Source organism: Lissotriton vulgaris, chromosome 1_1, assembly GCF_964263255.1.
Source record: "Lissotriton vulgaris chromosome 1_1, aLisVul1.2, whole genome shotgun sequence".
NCBI classification, from domain to species: domain Eukaryota; kingdom Metazoa; phylum Chordata; class Amphibia; order Caudata; family Salamandridae; genus Lissotriton; species Lissotriton vulgaris.
In genome coordinates this window covers 1,889,852,025-1,889,873,562 of record NC_141685.1, presented here as the reverse complement: position 1 = coordinate 1,889,873,562, position 21,538 = coordinate 1,889,852,025, and positions in this window count along the sequence as shown.

Below are 21,538 nucleotides of genomic sequence, written 5' to 3'. Positions count from 1 at the left end.
ATTATAATTAGCATAAGAAAAAGTTACTTATCTTTAGTGCTGATACTTTTGGTGAAAAGATAACCTTCCTGCCAATTTCTCATGTTATGAATCTTCAAGGATTTGAAATAGTCCAGAAAAACTTTATCACAGCAATATCTCTCCAGATCTGCCAAGTGGCAAGCACCATGTGGCTTCAGCAGCAACATTTCCTATGCACATGACAAGACCACAGCATGCGAGGTGCCACCGGCATGCTGGCTGGTGTCAGTTCCTGATACTTATACCATGTGCCATCGAGGCGTGTGTAGAGGATCCAAGTGAGCAACAAAAGCAACAAATAAAGCACATAACATGATTACGTATAATGGGATTATATTAGTCATGGTACTAACTTCTCAGAGCAGGATGGAGGACAATCTACAGGAATATTATAAAAGCACCAGAAATATTGTTTGCAAAGATATGTAACGTTATCTTCTAATGGACGCAAAATTCCTCACCTTAGGAATGAGTCCCAAAGCAATACCTTCTTAGGAAGCAGGAATACGTAGAGATGGTTAATGGAGTAATGCAACACAGCTCAGGCAAAGTACACATTTCTGTGTGCTCGAGATGTGAGGCAGTAGTGATTCGCAAATGTATGCCAGAATGAACACCTGCCAGCTCTAGAGATGTCTACAATCAGAATATCCCTGGACAGAGCCAACAAAGCCGTCATTGCTCTAGTGGAATGGGCATGAATCCCCTTCAGACGATTCATTTTTATGTGTAAGGTATAGCAGATCTTGATACCAAAGATGACCCAATGCAAAGTAGTGTTTATGGTTGTTCCCTTGGCGTTTTTTAGCTACTGCAAAGCCCATAAAGAGTTGATCATCCGCTCTGTCCTATTGCGTAAGGTCAATGTTCTATGACATTGCACCTCTGGGGTCCTATATAACCAGATGTTCCTTATCTTTGGTTTGTTGTGGAAGAGGAAACAAAGATGGAAGGGTGATAGGCTGACCATATGAGCTGCAGAAACTATCTTGGTAAGAAGGACTGGCTGTAGTGAAGAACTAACTTGTCCAGGTATAAAACCATGAAAATTTGACACTGTGGGAGAGCCTGAAGTTCTCCGATCCTACAAGGTGAAGGTATTGCCCAGTTCAAAAAAAGTTGAACTGGGCACCTGTGCATCGACTCCAATGAAGATGTTATCAAGAAAGTCAAAACAAGATACAAATCCCATCAAGGAAATTCTTATTATTAATATTAATATTATTATTATTATTAGGACTTAAATCGCGCAGTAAATAATTCCCAGAGGGATCTCTCGGCACCTTGATGGCACACTACCAGTGACTCATGACAGTTTTTTAAACTGAACTAGGGTAGAGCAGGCTCTGATCTTGTCTGGTAGTTTGTTCCAGTGGAAGGGGGCAAGATGTGAGAAAGCTCGCCCACCCATTTTAGTTTTATTGATTTTCACCGGACAGAGCAGTTTCCGATTGCTCGATCTCAGTTTGTGCACGGGGACATAAGAAATTAACTTCTTCCTTAGGTACTCTGAGCCCGTTCCTGGGACAAAACAAATAAAACAAACCTTTTAGAAAGTGCGCCTCTAGTGGCAATCTAACCAGAGAAGGTTGATCCGACAGGCACACGAAGGCAGCGAGAACTGCCATGTTTTTAGTTTAATAAGAGAAAGATGTTAGACCTGGCATCCTTGGCATGATTTCCCCTGACCTTATGTCTTCAAACCTCCTATTTTTACTGATTTTGCCTTTGCTGTCTTTAGGAATCTGGGCACTTTACCACTGCAAATCAGTGGTAAAGTGCATATACTCTATACATGGTATCACTGGCTTATCTACAATAGGCATTTAAATTTACCCATAATACCATGGTAATGTGCACTATATGTGCTCAGGACCTGTAAATACTACTAGTGGGCCTGCAGCAGTGATTATTCCACCCATTTAAGTATCCATTTATAACATGTCTCAGGGCTGCCACAGCACAGCCTGTGTGTAGGAGGTGGCCTTAGTATATGGTGCACACTTATTTAAGTGAAGCACCCTGCAATAATCCAGACAAACCTCATGGTGATTTTAGTGGTCTTAGACAATCATAGAAAGCTCTCAAAGTGGTAGCTTCGCAGAGCAGCCTTTACGCTTAGTCCAGAAGAAGTGTAAAGCAGCTTGTTTTACCAGTACTAATCATATACTGAACCACACAGTGTAGTTATACAAACATGTATTTATTATAAACACTCATTAACACCTTGCAAAATGTCCTACCTAGAGATATAATCACAATACACACAATACCTCAACAACAGAACAGGCAAATAGCACAAATACACAGTGGTCTCCAGGGGGAGACCAAACCATATACAGAACAGGCAAATAGCACAAATACACAGTGGTCTCCAGGGGGAGACCAAACCATATACTAATAATGGAATGCAAACTGCAACCAAAGCAGAGACTGATCCCAGAAGAATTAGAAGAGCTGTGGACCCAACAAACAACCCAACGTAAGTACCCAGGAACCCCACGGAGGCTGTATGCAGAGTTGGGAACACGACAGTGTGCTCAATATAAAGCACTAGAGAAGTCGCAGTTGCAGTTTTCAAGAAGAAGGACCCTTCCCAGAGGAACCTAAAAAAACTGCATGGAAGATGGAAGGTTGGAGAGTCAACCCACCCATGGATACCCCAGGAACCAGGATACCTACACCAGAGAAGCTGGCTGCGTAGGTGAGAAGTGACATCGGAAACCGCCTTAGACCACAACAGAGGACTTCAGTGAAGAAGTCACTGGCGAAGAAGTTTAAAGTGTCCAGTGGAATCCAAGGGTGATTCTTGACAAGGAGTACCTGCAAGCAAAGGGGATAGAGTCTAGGCCACTTGGGAGTGACCAGGAGGCATAGAAGACCAATGACCATAGATAATAGAAGATGCAGAAGAGTTGACAGTGCCCTTGTCGTTGCAACTGTGAGGACCAAGCAATGCTGTGGAAGACCAGGAGTCATTCATGAGCTGTCCCATGTCGGACGTCGAGAGCCAGGAGGTCGCTGTATGGCGGGTGCACTAACAAGTCTTGGCAGCAGCAACAAGACAAGAGTAGTAAAGAAGGTTCAGTGTCTGGACCAGCATGGTCCAAGTGACTCTCCAAGTGCAGGAGAGCCAGAGTAGACCCTGGGCAAGATGCGGAGCACACTGCAGCCAAAGAAGACCCTTGAGAGGAACCACACAATCCAAAGGCACAGTAGTCGCAAGTGGACCTTGAGCAGCTCACCAAGAATGCAGGCCCACGGTGCAGAGGGGAGCCCGAAGATCTCTGGAGAAGATAATCAACAAGACATTGCAACGGCAAGTCAATGCTGTGCACAGGGGTTCTGCTCCAGCGATTCTGACAAGGGATACTGACTTCAAACTTGCTGAGAAGACAGTGTAGACCATTGAGGGAGTTGCAGAACCACCACATGTGTTGCTGAGCCTTTCAGAGTCCAAGGGGCATCAGGAGCAGCATACCGGTCAGTTTGGTTGCAGTGCCTGCAAATGCAGGGGAGTGACGCCTCCCCTTAATGGGAGATTCCTTTGGTATCTTGTTTGTCCACAGGCCTGGAGAAGAGCCTGAATGGAGCACAGGCACAAGTGATGCAGAAGACTGGCAGGACGATGAGACCAGGAGCAGCAGGTGTCTTTGCAGAATTCAGTATTGGTTCCCAAAGCGAAGTCCAACGAAGTCCAAAGTGCCCAGACGGCTGAAGATAAAGTAGTTTCGTATCTGACTCTTGTCCCACTACAAATCTGAAGAGCCACCCACAGGTACGCCCTAAAGTACCCTAGGGAAAGTGTTGGGACAATTCAGGAATCTCTCCCAGAGGAGGGGCTGGACAGAGGGAAGGATACTCCCATGTCTTTTGCCCAGTTTCATGCCAGAGCAGGAGTCAACAGCTCTCTAAACTGGTTTTAACTAGAGTATGCAAGGAGGGCACCAAACTTGCCCTTCAAAGCAGTCTGGTGGCACTGGCAAGTGCCCCCACCCCAGCCCAATAAACGAAGTCCTGTCTGGGCGGTGGTTGCACATCACTGTGGCAGGAAATCTATTGTTCTACCTTCCCCTGCTCAAGTCCGGCTCAGCAGCAGGCAGGAGGGAAGAATCGTGTCTGTGGTCAGCAGTAGCACTAGGTTGCTGTTAGACCCTGAAAGGCTGGTACTGGGAATAAAGTTGGGCTCCCTAAGGGAGTCCCCCAGTACATGATATCCTACGTCCAACACTGGAATAGGTGTAGGGGTAGGATTCCAACATGTTAAATACCAAACATGACTGGTTTCGGTGCAATCAAGATATAGATAGACATCTCGTAATTGACTTGATGTCCACTGTATGTAGAAAATGGCTGACTGAACATACAAAGCCTGGTGAATCGACTCCTGGGTTTGTAGGGTGTGTGCTGCATGTGCAGGGCACCCTCACACTTATAACCAAGCACCCTGCCTTCACGATTGAAAGGCCTACCTTTGATGTGACTGTTAGACCTGGCACCATTGGCGTGGGTCTCCCTTCCATTTTTGCTGTTGCCTCATGTATTTTTGCTGATGTTAGATGCTTTGGGCACTGTGCCACTGCTATCCAGTGCCACAGTGCAAGTGCTTCCTATTGTAAATTGATGTACTAATCAATGGTTCCACGTTTGGCTATTTGGTTTACTTGTCAGACCCTAGTCTAGTGCACTGAGTGTGCCAGGGCGCGTAATCCAAATGCTGCTGGTGGGGCTGCAGCACTGGTTGTGCCACCCACAGAAGCAGCCTTGTAAAAATGTGTCTAAGGTCTGCCATTGCAGAGCCTGCGTGCAGTCTGGTACTGTCATGCCGACTGGGCAAGTGAACCCACTTCCCAGTCCCTAAACCTTCCCTTTTCTTCATATCAGTCACCCCTATGGTAGACCCAAGGGCAGGGTGCATTGTAAGTATAAGGTAGGACAAGCCCTGATGTGTGTGGCATGTCCTAATAGTGAATTACAGCCATTTTCGTTTTTCACTATTGCAAGGCTACCTGTTCTCCATAGGCCAGAATGGGCTATTAGAGTTATTACATTTTATAATCCTAACTGTCTCAGAGAATATGGTAGAAATTCGAGTTTAGTATGCCTGAACTCAGAATAATAAAATACATCTTTTAGTAAAGTTTATTTTAATATTCTGTGTTTGCAAATACCACTTTTAGAAAGTAGGTATTTGCTTGTCTTACCATTCAAACCTGCCTCTTCTAGTTTGTGTATTCCTATGTCTGGTTTTGTGAATGACAGGGCTGGGGAATTCCAGGAGATGGGCTGGGGAATTCCAGGAGACAGGCTGAGTCACCCAGTGGTGAATAGAGAGATCTGCATCTAGATGGGAGGGAGGAGTGCACCTTAACCTTGAATAGGGCTGTGCCTGCCTTCCACAATGCTGGCTCCACCCCCTGGGGAGCGGCTGATGTCCCTGCCCTGCACACTGAAAGAAGAGAAGGAGTCCTGTAAACAAAGTGCTCCAGGAATGTACTAGCTTCCACAATGGTGGCTCCACCTCCAGTGGGGCGTCTGATGTGCATGCCCAGCACTGTGAAAGGAAAGGAGAAGTCTGGTAAACAGAGTGCTTCAGAACTGGTTTGGACTGGGCAAAGGCCCCTCTCCACTCAGAGAACAAAGGATTTTGGGGTATAAATATTAGGACCCTGATCCCATGAAATTAGATCACTTTGGACTACAAGAAGAAACCTTTACTGAGGAGAGGAACCTGAAGAATCTGAGGAGAGACTATTCCCAAGCTGAAGTGCTGCTTGGGGGATTGGTCTGCAGTGGTTGCCTACTGCCAAAGGAAGGAGAAAGGAACTTTGTGTACTTTGCTTTCAATTTGTGAAGGATCTCCAAGGGCTTGGAAAAGAGCTTGCCTCCTGCTGAAGTATTAGGGACAACAGACTTCACCCCCAGCTCCCCAGAGTTCTTGTGGAAGTGCCTGCTGCTGTTTTGGGCCTTCTGAGGAACTGCGTGTCGCAAGGAGATGGAAGTGCAACTCAACAAGAAGAAGCGTGTCGCCGTAGCTGTGCCTGCCCTCGCAACTCCGAAGGAGGGTGCCGCCACTGGAACTGTCGCACTGTACCGCATCGGAGAGAAGCGTGCTGCAACGAAGAGGAAGCGTGTCGCCGTCGCTGTGCCTGCCGTCGCAACTCCGAAGCCGGAGGGTGTCACCGCTGGAACTGTCGCATTGCTCCGCATCGACCAAAAGCACCTCACATCCCCGAGAAGCGCGCCGCCGTCGGAGCTGCTGCCGTCGCATCTTGGATGTCTCCTCTGTAGTTGTCGCACTGAGCGGAAGCTTCACGCATCGTGGAGAAGAGCGTCGCCGCTGGAGCTGTTGCTGTCGCATCGTAAAGGTGTCGCCGCTGCAGTCCACGCATCAGACCGAGGATTTCTTGCATCCCCGAGAAGCGTCCCGCATCTGTAAGATTTTTACGTCTTTATTTCTTTGCACTTGACTTTGCCGCATTTCCCATCGCTGCGACATTGCTTGTCGTGGAAGCGCAACGCAACTTAAGGTACATTGAGGCAGAGTGTTGCATCTAAGAGCTGAACTGAACTAAGCTTAAATCTACCATCTTAAAGTAATCATAGTGTGTATTTTTGCTGTTTATGGTTCTGTGGTAACTCTATATAAAGTCTACTTATTTTTTATATAAAACCTGTGTGGTGTCCATTTGTAGTGTTGTCACTGGGTTAGTGTATGTGGTCACAACTGCTTAACTTACATCGCCTCTGAAATAAGCCTTGACTGCTCGCACCACACAGCCTAGAGGGTGAGCAGGGGTTATTTTAGGAGTGTAATCCCCTTGTCCTGACTAGAGGAGAGGGTCCCTACTTGTCACAAGTACCTACCTGTGCCAACTAGAGACCCCCAAATCTAACAGTGACTTATAAGTTTCAATTGCAGTGACCTTATATATAAGGTAACTTATATCTGTTGTGAATGGTGCTAGCACCAGCTCACACAGGCTGCAGTGGCAGGCCTGTAGTCACAGTTTGAGTGGTCTCTCATGGGTGGCATAATACATGCTGCAGCCCATGGGAGACCTCTGGTGTACCTATGCCCTGGGTACCTTACTGCCATTTACTAGGGACTAAGGGAGGTACACCAGTAGTCAATTAGGGAGGTACCAAAGTACTAACCATTGTCAAATTTACGGAGAAAGCACAGTTACTGGGGTGATGATTAGCAGGATCTCAGTTAGACTATTCCAACTCGCACTGACACCAGGCAAAAAGTGGGGGTAACCATGCCAGGATCTTACCTTCCTACACTGTGTGTGCAGTTCTTTAATTGAATTGTCTAATTCATAGAGGAATGTTGAAAGATTTAGTGCCTCGAAGTTTGTGGGGTGGCTCTGTAGAATTTAGAAACTGTGAGTGTTTAAATGAGATTCGCTTTTGCTAGTAAATAATTATATACAACAATAACTGTGAATTACAAAAATTTACATTTACTTCTAAATGCGGCACCCCAAAAGTTGTGAATTCAATGTAGCAGTTAGTATGCCTTTCAGTGCAAACATTGGCAGTAGTTAAAAGTACCAATGAGGAGTGGCAGTGTGGTCTCAGAGAGTGGCCATCTAGTGCCACACACTCCAGTAATACCAGTCTCATTGCTGTTTTTCACAGCCACATAAAAGCATATAAGGCCAGTCAAAGCTGGGCACAAGCAGATTGTCATATTCTTTTTTAAAGCATTACTGCATTCAGGTACATCATATTCTTTTTATTGCCATGCCGCCTACTTAAATCTGCTTGGAAGAGTCAACACTCCAACAGCGTAGAGACAATATTTAACTTTACTAGGTCAGATGTTTTGGACGTAGTTAATATGAGGCATCATTTTGGTGCAATGACAGAGGACTACTGAGGCCGAAAACACAAAATGTGGTCTTTTAAGCGCAGCCATTATTAAGCTAACAAGACTATGGTGGATTGTGCTGCCAAGCAGTCGCAGTCTGTGCAGGTAAGAGCGGTGGGGCCCGGTGGGGCCCGGTGGGGGGTCTGGGGGTTTCGACAGACAGCGACGAGGGAAAATCAATTATTTAATTTTCTTTCATGGTCATCTGTCGAATCTCCCATCAACCGAGCCTAAATGCCCCACCGTTCTTTCCTGCACGGGCCGCGTCTGCTGCCAGGGGCAGACATTGCACTTAATGACACTAACCGAATTAGTAACTGTGAGTATGTGTAATAAATAAGCAGGAGACAAAAAGTGACCCCCTTAGTGCTTTGTAATGAGTAGACCCTCCAGGATATCACGATTTCGCTATTCCCAAAATGTGTGCAATATTCATGAAGTCCCGTTATGGCCGCGTAATTACACTAACTTGCTGAGAAACCGCAAGCATTTACGCCCGTCAAGTAATGTGATTTGGTTTTAGGCTTTAGTTTATCATTGCTTCTTTTTTAGCAACCGGGCTTTGGCGTCTGCAATGCACTTCAGGAATCTTTATATTTTTGACTGTGATTAAAGTCTATGGAGTTGTATTACAGATACCCATGGGAGTGAACAGGTGCGCAACACCCATTGGAATCAAAGGGCTTCAGCCCCCCCGTCGTGTGTGGCAGCCCGGGCTCAGACAGCTCCCGGGCACACACACAGCCGCACCCGAGCACTTCACAGGTCTTTAAAAGACTGTGAGCATGTTAAAGAGGCTTTGTTGATGTTTCACCCCTTCTAAGAGCCCCTGCAGCACCACTCTACCTACTGCTTAATGTTTCAGCCCCCCCAGAAATGTTTTCTTAGCCCCCCTGAAATGTGGCTCTAGTTGCACCTCTGGGAGTGAAGGACGACCTGTTGACCACAGAGCAAGTCCTCACAGGCTGATACTGCATTCATGGGACAGATCCTGTGGTTAGACAGAGGGACCTGGGGACCATGCTGGAAGAGACCACAAGATGGCAGACTAAGCAGTCTGCAAGGGAAACTACACAGTGGCCCAAAGAACTGAGGTGGGGCTGTAGTATTGCTACAGGGCAAATAGGCGACGTGAGTAGCTGTGGTGGCAGCAGAAAAATACAGTGAAGAGGATTTTGTGGCTACGCGGAATGGCATTGGCAAGAAAAGGAAGAAGTCCCAATCAAAGCAGGAGAAGGCAGATGCTCGAGACAGGTGGAGGAGGGAGTGCCGGGTCTGGAGAGCAGATTTCGAGATTCTGCCACCTCATCTCCCCACTCCTTTTGACGACACTCAGCTGTGTTTACGACCCCAGTCCTTGGCAGGACGGTATCGTAGTTTTGAACAGTTGCTTATGCTTTCAGAGAGATGCAACAATAGAATAATGGAATATAGGCAGCCAAACGAAATGCACAGAGCCGAAATTTTTACATAGGAGAAATCTGGAGACTGTCACCTGCATAATAAATGGACACCAGGTGGACTCTTGGTGGTTAAGCTAAACTCTTGTGCTAGTCAACATATGCACACAAAGCAAACATAAGGAGATGATGGAGGGAGTGTTGAAACCTCTCAGACATTCACACCCAGTCACAGATCTGGGTTGAATCAATCATCATTCTTTAGCTCACTTGGCAACCTCAGGTCAGACTCAGCTATATGCCAATCAGTCTTGACCCTGTGCCTCATGGGAACACACCAGCCCGAACTGCCAAGCCAGGTCTTCCCTGAACCGGAAACAAGCATCCTTGGACCGATTTCTGGGTAACCCACTTCATCAGCCAGGCTAGCTTGAATCCAGTGGCAAAGTGAGCAAGGAACCCACGTCTGGGCATAACCTGCCAACTTAGGGAGAACAAAGCAAACTGAAGGAGATGATGGAGGAAGTGCTGAAACTTTTCAGACATTTACCCCAAGTCACAGATCTGGGTGAATCCATCATCATTCTTTAGCTCACTTAGCCACCTCAGGTCAGACCCAACTATATGCAAATCAGTCTTGACCCTGTGCCTCATGGGAACACACCAGCCCGAACTGCCAAGCCAGGTCTTCACTGAACCGGAAACAAGCATCCTGGGACCGGTTTCTGGGTAACACCCTTCATCAGCCAGGATAGCTTGAATCCAGTGGCAAAGTGAGCAAGGGACCCACGTCTGGGCATACCCTGCCAATTTAGGGCGAACAAAGCAAACACAAGGAGATATGCACACAGTCACTAAGAATAAAGGAGGAAGTGGCTCCACATTGATAATATTAAATGTGCAGACAGAGTGACCACAAGAGTGTGACAGTAGTTGTACATTGATGAGGTTATATGGGAATGCTCCAGAGCCCCACAATATTGATTGTCACTAACACGAGGGGCCGCAAAATTGCAGCAAACAATGGAATAGTGTGCAGCAAATTTCCTTTTTTGTGTGCAAAATTTCCTAATTCATGCTGCAGTATCCAGGGGGTCTGAATGAGGGAAGTGCTCCGCATAAACAAATGCAAAGAGGGAGTGGAGCCAGCCCTAAAAACACAACTCACTTGAAAGCTATGCCAAGGTACAAAAGGCAGTGCTAACACACACACACATGCTTCAGCTATTATGGAACTTAATGAGTTCCCATGTGCTTAGAAGGGGGAAGAGGCAGCTGCAAGATTAGTTGTAGAGGAATGGATTTTGAACCAAAAATTATTCAAGATCGTGCCACCCTCTTACCTCTTTCTCTGACTCTGAAATAATATTCACCATGCAAGCAGCAACTAGAAGAATAGTAAATTGCATGGTAATAAAGGTGATCAAAGTGTAGTAAACTGGTCAGCATGTTCTTTTTTTTATACATTATGAAGGACGTACCTATTCACATAACTCTCTGGTGTTAGTGTTTGAGGTTAGTGAAGGAACATTTACAGTACACTCTTTGCAATTCTAGATGTCATTAGGCTCACCAAAGCCTGTGTTCTAATAAGGAGCATAACGGCTGCTGGGAAAGAGACAGACCAGCAACTCAAGACTTTTATTTTGTAATAATGATCACCATATCATACTGTAAAAGAGAAAGTGAAACAGGCTTCTTTTACTTTGACTTGCATCAGTTTTTGGAACATATTTTTGGCCACGAGCACCGATTTGGATAGGAGGGGAAGCATTGAAAATGGGAGGATCTGAACTTGCCAAAGTTATCTCTTCCCGGTGGATCACCATTAGAGTGCAAATCCCAAGCAAGTATACACTACAATTGACACACGTGGCTGCTAAAACCCAGGAGCGGGGAAGGAGACGGTAGAGTCCTAGTGAAAAGTGGAGAGCCCGATCCTTTGATAATCCACTCGGACGGTGTGCAAACCCTAGCTCTTGTGGTTCGAACAAGTTAAATTCATTAAACAGTGGAATTAAGGAGGAGAAGGTCCCGGATAGATGTTGCTTCATGCATTGAAAAACACACAACAATAATTCCCAACAAATAGAAATAAGGAACCAAAAAATATTAGGGTGCTCGATTTTGACCCCTATATCGAGTGTCTGATTGCCAATGTACTCTACACAGGCATCTGGCTGATCTACATGGAGAGCTTTTTTCCTACCTCTTCTCACCAATGAAAGGATAAACCTTAGGGTGATTTGCACTAATTATTTGTTAGCCTGAAGAAGGTGGGACATTATCAGATACCACCGAAACGCGTCGCTTCTGTGTCCAAGAAAAATCGAATAAACAACTCCTGTTCTGAACATAGGTAGCCCAGCTAGAAAACCTGTAATAACATCTTGTGCAAAAAAAATGAAAAGTAATGCCTATGTGTATATTATAAGTGATGTTATAGCACATACTTGGTTCTGTTTTCTAAGTGGTTCCTCAGGAGGAACAGGGTGTTGATTAGAGATCTAGAGATTACATTTTTTAATTCCCCCACATTTGTGAAATTGGTTGACTTTTTTCATGAAAAATAGTTTATATATTTTGTAATAAGTTCTCGCAAGAGAAGTTTTTTTAACAAAGAGACTTAAGTTTTTAATATCTAATGAATAATAAAGATTCATGAGTTTTCTACATAATTTTTTTGGGTTCTAATTGGTGCTGGTAAGAGTGTTGTCAGAGTGAACTATGATTGGAAGTAGTATATATGTGTGATGTTTGTATAAAAAAGGAAACTCAAAGGGATTGTTGTTTTTAGTGCTCCACTACAATTGAGCTAGGGGTTTATTTTTGTGAGGGAAGAGTGGCCCTTGGTCAAGGGCCAGTGTCCCCCTACCCATGTGCAAAACAGTCTTTCTACCATCCTTAGAAAGTAGTTTGAGGGTTTTGCCTGCAGTCTACCTCAGAGGTGGTGGAAATCCCACTTGACTCCAGGGTTTTACATAAAAAGGGTGAGTCACCTACCCTGCCTTCAAGCCATGCTTCCACCACAGAAGGAAAATATAGACTTTCTGACACCCCCAGGGCCATATTAGGTTTTCCCTAAATCTGCCCCTTCCCAGGAGAAAGAAGGACCACTAGACACCAAGGATTTCTTTTTTTTGAGTGGGAGAGAGGCCCATTGGGCAAGTTCCAGTGGCCCCTACCAAGGGCAAGCTTGTCATTCTGCCCCCTCTTGGGGTAGAACAGAGTTTTTGCCCTTAATCTGCCCTCCTGGGAGCTGGAAAACCCACTAGACTGACAAAATTACAATCAAAAGGGGTGGGGACAGCCCGCCTTGGCATTGGGCATTGCCCTTAGCTCTGAAGGAGCATACTATCTTTCTATCCTGCCTGTGGGGGCAGTTTGATGATTTGCCCCTGATATGCCCCCTCAGGGAGTGGTAAATCCACTAGACACAAGGTATTAGAAATATTGCATTTTGGAGCCTGTTGTGTCACACGAGCAAGGCCCACCTATACAAGAGGGGTAGAATTTCTATTGGGACAAGGATGGAAAACCTGGGTTGCAGGAATTGTGTGGCTCCCAGCATCTTCTGGAACGTTCTCTTCCAGAAAAGTGAGGGAAATATGGAGTATTAGACACATTTTGAGGTTTGGAAGGTGTAATAAATTTGGTCACTAGTGGAGGGGGGTGAAAACTCTTCTCAAGCGGCAACCACAATTCTCCTCAGGGAGAAGTCACAAGCAAATCCTAAATTAACCTGTGCTCAACCCTCAGGTAGCTTGGCACAGAGCAGTCAGGCTCAACTCAGAGGTAATGTATAAAGTGTTTGTGCATTAAAGTAACAGAGTGAAAAGAATTCAGAATAGGATCCCACAACAGATTTAGAAAAATAGAGACATTTTTAATGAATAAAACAAGACAACAACTGCACAAATCCAAATCAGGAGAACCAGAGATATTCGATTTTAACGGTTTTAGTAAAAATATCACAAAAAGCATAAAGCTCCAACTATGGGGATCTTTTTGCGCCGGACCAGGACAAAATCAAACGTTCAGGCCAACCCTGACAAAGGGTGGGCCAGCAACAGGGACCACTTTAGGCCACCAGAACAAAGTACTTTAAATCTGGATATGCAGAAAGTTGCTAGTATCTGGGCTAAAGATGCGTAGCGTAGCCAATGCGATGCTGTTCATCATTCTGAGATGCCGTGAGGCTGTGATGCAAAGTCCTGCATAGTCATCAAGGATTCTGTTGATGTGGGCTTGTGATGTGAAGTCTGGCATCAAGGAGGTGCTGCGCCATTGGGTCGATGCGTGGATTCCAAGGGCTGCAATGGGGAGTCCATCATTGTCATCAAGGTTGCCGTTGATGAGGGATGCGAGGACCTGCGCAGAGGATGCCTCACACAGCAACAGTTCTGATGAGGCAATGGGCTGTGATGCAGGGCTTTGCGGTAGTTCAGAAACATGTAGTAGCAGCTATGCATCAGTTCTGCTTGGGGTTGCGCCGTGCAGCAGAGAAGATGCGTCAGTTATGCTTGATCCACAGAGGCTGTCCAAGCACCTTAGGCCCCCTTCCAAAGGTCCAGGACTGGAGGGTACCACTTGGCAGGGTAGCCTAACAGATGGAGGAGCCTAGGTGCAAGGTTGTTGGAAGCATGTTGTGTCCCTAAGGCTTCAGATCATGAAGCCAGCCAACTAGCACTTGGAGTCACTCTGGGGTTCAAGAGAAGCAGGTCTAGTCCGTCTCACCCAGGAAAGAGGGCAGCAGAACATCATATCAGAGCAGTAGTCCTTTAGAACAGCAGTCAAGCAGAGTGGTAGTCTTTTCAGTAGCATGGCAGTTCTTATTCCTGGTGAAGTATCCATAGGTCCAGAAGAGTACTGAGGAGTTGGTGTTTGATGCTCATTATCTATGCCCCTTTGTGCCTTTGAAGTGTGGCAGAAGCTTCCAGAGATTTCCCATTAAAGTGCCCAGGCATCCCACCTCCCATGACCTAGCTCCAGACTAACTACAGTGGCTATGCAGCCCTTTGTGTGGGGGGCAGGGCACACCTTAGTCAAGTCTAAGTAGGTCTGGGCTCAGCTTCACCCTATCATCTTGCCAGTGATGGCCCATCCAGGAATACCTAAGTTCTCTATTGTGCATGGTTGCCCAGGAGCAATACACAAAGCCTGTCAGCTACACCCAGTCCTGTAACCCAGAGACAGGCTACTGGCACTAAATGGCTAAAGCAGGAAAATGCCAACTTTCTAAAAGTTAAATTTTCCAAATTGAAATATAAAATTTGACTTCACAATGTTAGGAGTTGTTTTACAATTCCAATGACATCAAACATAAACGGGTTAACTGCTCCCATTTGTAGCTTATTAAATGTAATATGGTAACTCCAAACTATAGGAGAAGTAGGCCTTGCAGTACAAAACAAATAATTGAAGAGTTTTTCACCACCAGGACATGTAAAACTTAAAAGTACATGTCCTACTTTTTAAATACACTGCATCCTGCCTTCTGGAGTTTCCAGGGCCTACCCTTGTGGTGACTGATATGTATACTTTGGCTTTTGGGACCTGTCCTGTTACGGGTGCTGAGCTCAGCAACACATTATTGTGAGAACCATGGGAATGCTGGTTGGTAGGAGTTTTGTACATACCTACAGCTTCTGGAATTTTCTGCTACAGAAATGTGAGGAGAATGCATTTTTGTATCCCAATTATCAGGTTTGCAAGGCCTTATGGGTAAGAAAACGTTGTTGGAGCCATGCGAGTCACACTACCCTGGACTCCCCTTAGTGCATAGTTTTCAGAAATGTGTATTTGGTAGGTTTCTCTGGCTGTTGGCAGAGTCCTGGCCAAAAATCCACCACTATCCGCATTGCAAAAAAAGAAAATTGGTTGGTTTTGAGTGGGGCATCTCCTTTTGTGGATTCTAGGCCACCCACACAGATGTAGTACTTTATTGATATCAGGACAAATGCAGGAATACTGAGTGGTAGGAAATACATTTGTGGATTCCTGCAGCATCCAGAACTTTCTCTCACAGAAATATGAGATGTATGGTTTTAGCCAACGATTGAGGGGCAGTGTGTGTAAGAAAAGGTGGGGAAATCCAGGCAAGCCAGAATGCCCAGGACTCCCTTAGCTTTATAGTTTCCAGAAATGTCTGTGTTTGGTAGATTTCTTGTGTCTGAGCTAGGGTCCAAACTCTGCAGTTACCCACACTGTGAAGAAAGTGTTGATGTTGCTGCGAGAAATGCTATGTCTCCAGATCATGTTTTGGGATGTTTTGTGTTGGTGCACAAGGCCTAACCTTACAAATTGGGTATGGTTTTTTATTAGAAGACATGTGGGAACTGAGAATAGTAGAATACTTATTATTACCAATTGGATCTCTCTGCAATTTTGGCTCCCAAATGTAAGTCAGGCCCCAGTAAGAAGCCCCGACCAAGCTCATCAAACGACTACAACGCACCCAAAATGCCTCAGCACGACTGATCCTCAACGTACCACACCACGGCCACATCACCACCCACCTGAGAAACCTGTACTGGCTCCCCGTCAACAAGAGGATAGCCTTCAAGCTCCTCACCCACGCACACAAGGCACTCCACAAGACCGGCCCAGCCTACCTCAACAGACGGCTCTCCTTCTACATCCCCAACCGCCAGCTACACTCCCCCGACCTCTCACTCGCCACCGTCCCGCGCATCCGAAGAACAACCACTAGTGGGAGATCCTTCTCCCTCCTCGCCGCCAAGACATGGAAAACCCTCCCCCTGAGCCTACGACAGACCCAAGACCTGCTGACCTTCAGGAGGATACTCAAGACCTGGCTGTTCGATCAGTAGCGCCCCCAGCGCCTTGAGACCCTCACGGGTATGTAGTGCGCTTTACACATGATTGAATGATTGATTGATTGATTGAGTGTCCAATAAGAACACATTTTGCAAAATGCCCTCTGAATCACATGATAGTACGGGTAGCGCCAAATTCAAAGATGTACAAATAACCCCTGCTCCTAAAATTAGTATAAGTTCACATTTAAAAAAATACATAGGTTTGATTAATAACTATTTTTCATTCTTACACTTTACCAAATTTATTTGTGCATGATTATTAAATGATGAAAAATCATTTTAGGCTGCAGCGCTGTTATTCCTTCTGGGTTTCGCATGTTTTGGAAAAGCTGCAGCGCTGTTATTCCCTCTGGGTTTCCATGTTTTGGAAAACCTATAAAGCTTGAGACTAGAAGGGTCTGTTGGATGTTTCGGTACATTGCTTTGTAAGTCAAGTGGATAAAGGACCTGCAGAGTTGATCAAAGCTGCGAGCTATCTGAGAACCATCAGCTGGGCACCTGTTTCTCACACTTATTAATCCATCACACCACTAAGCACGGCTTCTTATAGCACTAACTGCACCTTGGTGGCAACATAGGAACACTTCCCACATTGGATCAAAACAAAGACAACACTCCAACCACATACCCTATATGCTGTGCTGTGCTATTCGTGCAAGCAAGTGCGTGTGTGCCCCGTATAGGGATAGTAAATGCTATATAAATGTTAAAATACAACCACCATATTGAGGCTGCTGGGTGGGAATTTGCAGAGCAGGAGCACTACACTGAGAAAAGCACATCTATGTTCTTGTTTCAAACTCTAGTCATGTAAAGCTGACTCGGCTTTTCATCTTTCTGCCAATTGATAAAACGAGTGCACATTTTGATTATGTAATGGCAGCTTAATGTAAAGATTATCAAACACGCATCACTTGGATTAGTGCTCTCATTTGAATATTAATTGCTGTATTCGTATGAGAGGCTCAAGAAAGGGCATCATAGTTTAGGCTTCACCCTTTGTGCAAGCATTACCAGAGCTGAATCTGTATTTCCCGACCTATGCATCAAACAAGCCACCAGCGAACAAGTGGTCTATCGCATACCTGCCAAAATAGTCTATTTGAAGCAGGACATGAACGGAAATACTGTCACCCGGGTGACGCCTACAATGGATTGTGCTATCATGATGTGACATGAGGCCTGCTTTCAGCTTTTACGAGGTATTGTGTCCATCTCTGCCTTTTGTTTGCGATGCAGTTAAAATAAAGGTTTCTGCTTATCTGCTCCTGTTGTGAGCTAGGACACAAATGCATGAAATACAGCATGATAGAACTGTCAATAATTTACTAGAACAGGATGTCTGCTTATCTGAAGAAGCAAATAGACAGAACCCTTATAGATGTTTTAGTATTAACAGGCTGCCTCGAAAACTGGATGGATTTTGAGGCGAGACCAGGGTAAGATCAGGCAAATGAACAGCGCCTCACCGTATCTGCAACAAACAAAAATGCCAGGAATTAGGCCGCACTGTCAATTTTACTTTTGAACAAAAGAGTAACTATATTTTCCAATTAGGCGAATTTATATCACTGGCACTAATGAATTACTATTAAAAAATGCATGCTTTTGGCAAAAGAAAAAGTGGATTGTCCTTCTTTGCCTAAATGTCAATGCTATTGGTTTTATGTTCATTTAAAAAAAAAAAAAAAAAACTGTAGAAATGCTGTGGTTTGGAACTAAAAAAAAGAATCACTTATTTTTATCATAACAAAGTAAGTGGTTCATCTGAAAAAGTACTGATGGTGTATAGTTCTCTGCTTGCAAATTATTTGCCTTAAGATTGACACCCAAACGAATTACATACTTCAGCAACAGAGGGAGCAAATGATAATGGCCTGATTACTTACCATAACCTTCATTATTTTGAGTACTGATGTTCCTCATCCAGGACTTTATGGATTACAGAGAAGGGCCACGAAGAGAATGAGAGGAACAGATGGAGGACTGTAAAGAGGAAGGCCTGGACTTTTGAAGAGTATGGTAAGACATAGGCCATTGTCTCTGCGCATTTCTCTCGTCCCAGTCCTTACTCAAGCTCCTTGATGTGCCACAAATGCTCACAAGGCCAACAGACACTATCCAAGTGCCCTGAACAGATGTAACCCCCAAAGGAAAAATCAGGAGGCATAACAACAAGTAGGTAGACTCTGGAAAGCTGCTACATCCCTCGTGACCAGGGAGGACAGTCACGAACCTAGAGCAAGAAAGCAAGAGGAATTGGAGCCCAGCATTCAAAAGGGACAGGAACCCTCCACCAATTTACAAACAATAGCCCAATCCCAACGGCAACCAAACTTGACTGGGGAAATACAGAGGCAAAAATAAATAGCAGGCAGGACACACGTAAATCAACCACTGCTACCCTGACAATTGACATCATAACAGGATCATGGACAAAGCAAAACTTAAGCTTACAGTGTTCCGACTGAGCATTTAAACTACACCTTTAGAGCAGACCTTTATGCGGAGAACTTGAACGCAATAATTTTCATAGTGAGAGTCAAAGGCACATGATCATCCTGATAGCGGAACATGCAAAAAATGGCACTCATATAATGCAATACCCAAGACACACCACCTAATTTAGTAACAGTCGGACTGGATCCATAAAATCATAGCCTGATTCAGAAATAGGAGGGAATGGAGGAACCCAAGAATCCACCCAGCAATACCAAACACCTACATCTCTTAACAGAAGCAGCAAAGGTGCAAAACAGCATTCAGCACGACCACAAAGACCTCAAACAAATGACATTGAGGGACTATATGCAGTTCCATAGGGCAGGGTACAGGGTGTTAAAACGGTGGACATTTACATTTTACTTTTACATGTCCTGGGAGTAAAATACTCTTAAATTCATTTTTCGGTAGTGCAAGGCCTACCTCTCCCATTGGATAACATTGGGATACCTTATTACATTTAATACTTGAATGTTTAATTGGAAGCAGGTAGCTAAGTTGAGTTTGGCTTCTAAAGAATTATAAATTAAAACCCTCTTTAAAGGTAAAGTTAGATTATTTTAGTCAAAATTCTGAAAGTGCCACTTTTAGAAAGTTGCCATTTTCATATCCCAACTTTTTGATGCCTGCAGCCTCTATCATGGGATCATGGGTCACATGACTAGGTGTAGCTGGCAGTTGGTCTTTGTGTATTACTCCCAGACAGGGAGACAAAGGGGTAATAGCTTTTAGCAGGATCCGCCATTTCTGACTTGATAGGGGGTCAGAGTTGTCACTTAACACACATTTGTGTAGCCCTTGGAGTCACTCTGGTGTCCTGCGTTCGGAAACGCAGATCCAGTCCTTCTCAGCCAGGTAAGATAGAAGAAGGTCAGCACAACAGGGCAGCAGCCCTTCAAAGCATCAATCTAGCAGAGTGGCAATCCTTTCAGCAGCACAGCAGTCCTTCATCCTGGGAGAGTATCCACAGGTCCAGAAGTTTACTGAAGCGTTGATGTCTGAGGTCCACAAAAAATATCCATTTGTGCCTTTGAAGTGGGGACAACCCTCTAAAGGTAGGCCTTTCAAGTACATAAATGCTCTGTTTTCCCAGTCCTGGCTCCAGACTAACTACAGGGGGTGCAGCCCTTTGTGTGGTGGCAGGACACAGCCTATTTATGTGTAAGTGGGGCTGGGTCCAGCCCCTCCCTCCCATCCTGCCAGTAATGGCCTATCATGGCACTCCTAAGCTCCCCATTGTGTTTGAAGAATATAAAAAGCCCAACTGTCACGCACACTGAGTTATATGACCCAGAGAAAGGCTGCGGGCACCAATTAGCAAAGGCAGGAAAATGGCAACTGTCTAAAAGCCCCATTTTCATAATTGTAATTTAAAATCCAACTTCACCATAAGTTCGGATTTTTCATTACAACAAAGACACCAAACATGAATTGGATGCCTGTTCCCATTTGGAAATTACACTTGTAATGAGGTAACGCCAATGTCATGCCGTGGGAGAGGTAATCATTTCAGTAGTGAAAAACGAATTTAAAACTTTTTCACTACCAGGACATGTACAACTTAAAAGTATATGTCCTACTTTTTACATACATTGCACCCTTTCCTCTGGACTGTCTAGGGCCTGTCTTAAGGGTGACTAATATGTATGGGTGGGCAGTAAACTCCGCTCCACCGGTGGAGTTTGAGTAGTTTTGCCACTCTGCGCACCACTTGGAACTCAGAGTTTGGCAAAAACTTCACTAACCTGCCAGCGGAGTGGAGTTTACAGGAGCGCCCACCCCTAGTCTCAGCGATCCCACTGTGGGGGATTTAATTATGGCAACAATAGGGGTTCTTGGCCAAGGGGACTTCATCCTCCATCCAGTAGTGCTCCAGGAGGCCCATTTGCAGAGTGGTTGAGAAAGGGGGCACGATCTCCGATGGCATCTCAGCAAGCCCGCAGTGGGGGACTTACTTGTTTTAAAAATGGGAGTTCTTGGCCCAACATGACCCTCAGCAGCCAAGGGAACTTCATCCCCCAACTAATAGTGTGCCAGGAGGCCCCTTTGTAGAGTGGTTGAGACAGAGGGCAGGGTCTCTGATGATGTCTCAACAATCCCACTTTGGGGGACTTACTTGTGGGAACAGTAGGGTTTTTGGCCCCCAACGACCCTCAGCATCCAAGTTAGGGGTGGCACAGCAATACTCTGCCACTCACGGAATTCCGTGGAATTTGGTGGTATTTTTCAGCAACTCCACAGAATTCCATGGTCTCGCCTTTGGGACCTTATATGTATTTTCCTATGCAGCACATTATTCTTAGTTTAGCAACATTTACTGTTCTAATGTGCATGTAGCAGGGAAAGGGTGCAGTACCACAGGCTGTCACTAGGTGTCCATTGGGACCTCTTTTGGCCACATAATGTACTGTACCCTTTTGTTTAACCAATATAGCAGTGCCAACAAAGACATGGTTGTGTATGCAAGGAACATCAAAGGATATATTAGTCTGTTTGCTTTTTCAAATATATTCTTATAATGGAATGTAACCATATAATTGCACCCACTACCACATTTTCCTGACCTCCAGATAGCAAAGAGAGATTAAGTGAGGACACAGCAGTGAAAACAAAGTGTAAATTAAGATGCGAGCAAACCGAGCATTGGCCACGGAGGAGTGGTGGGAGCTTGCAAACAGTGTTGTGCGAGGGGTGAGTTGGAGGCACAGGGATATTCAGTAATGGCAAGCAGACTGAAGTTTCATGCACAAGTAAATATGACACTTAACAAGCAGAGACAGGCCAACCAAACAAAAAAGAGTGCTCTCAAAGTGTAACTAACATGAAGAGTAAGAATACATGTAACAGGGGCTGTCCTAATGGGAGGATACACAATTCCAAAAGGAGGGACTACT